The sequence below is a fragment of the Olea europaea genome, chromosome 7, assembly GCF_002742605.1.
Source record: "Olea europaea var. sylvestris chromosome 7, O_europaea_v1, whole genome shotgun sequence".
Classification (NCBI taxonomy): Eukaryota; Viridiplantae; Streptophyta; class Magnoliopsida; order Lamiales; family Oleaceae; genus Olea; species Olea europaea.
Window position 1 is genome coordinate 16,640,526 of NC_036243.1, and position 764 is coordinate 16,641,289.

The window sequence follows — 764 nt, forward strand, 5'->3', positions numbered from 1 at the left end:
CATTTGTTCCAAATCTCCCAAAGAGACACATTGGTTCTTCCAAATCTCCAGGCCAAAATTTGGAAATCGGGCGTGACCCGGCCGGTGAGGTTGTCCCCTTAGATATCCCAAAAAGTTATAGTCTCTACAATTCGCCACTCAAGTTAGAAAAATGTCTAGGAAAGTATGACCGGGTTGATGATTACGTCTATAGAGCCCCTGGTCCTAAAGAAAGGCTCCCCGGGTCCGACCCCCGTGAGATAGCCATGTACAAGGATGTTATGGACGGGGGTTTTCAGTTCCCCATTCATCCATTTTTTGTATCGATTTTCAACGAGTTCCATCTTACTCCTAGTCAAATTAATCCTAATGCATGGAGAAAAGCGTTATATTTTCTGTACGTCTGTCTCAAAAAGGGAATTTCACCTTCCATGGAACTTTTCAGGTGTATCTTCGAAATGCATGAGTTAGTTCAATGTAATGCCTTGGTCTATTTTACCACTAGGGTACCTATGCAATTCCCTACGTTTAGGAATTCGAATAGCGGATGGAAGTCCCGATTTTTCTTCGTCCGGCCTTCAAAGGGTCAGTTTTCTTTTAACACAAACTGGCGACACCCCCAAATTCGTCTCTTCAATAGCCAAGTAGAAGCTACTCCCTTTCTAGAAGCTCAAATCCAGAACTTGGTTGATGTTCCGCCCGTTGCACCTGACTTAGGGTCAGTCCTTACCATGAAGAACATGTTGAAAGTGGGGATGAGTCGTCCAATTGGTAGGTCGTTTATG

At 44.1% G+C, this 764-nt stretch overlaps 1 long non-coding RNA gene across 1 annotated transcript in view; it reads left to right on the plus strand.

The window, feature by feature from the left end:
- Window positions 1–686: 686 nt before the first annotated feature.
- Window positions 687–764, plus strand: part of LOC111397698 — a 475-nt gene continuing 397 nt past the window's right edge. Inside the window, exon 1 of the long non-coding RNA XR_002703311.1 lies at window positions 687–750. This is a non-coding gene — a long non-coding RNA (uncharacterized LOC111397698). The remainder of the gene's footprint in view (window positions 751–764) is intronic.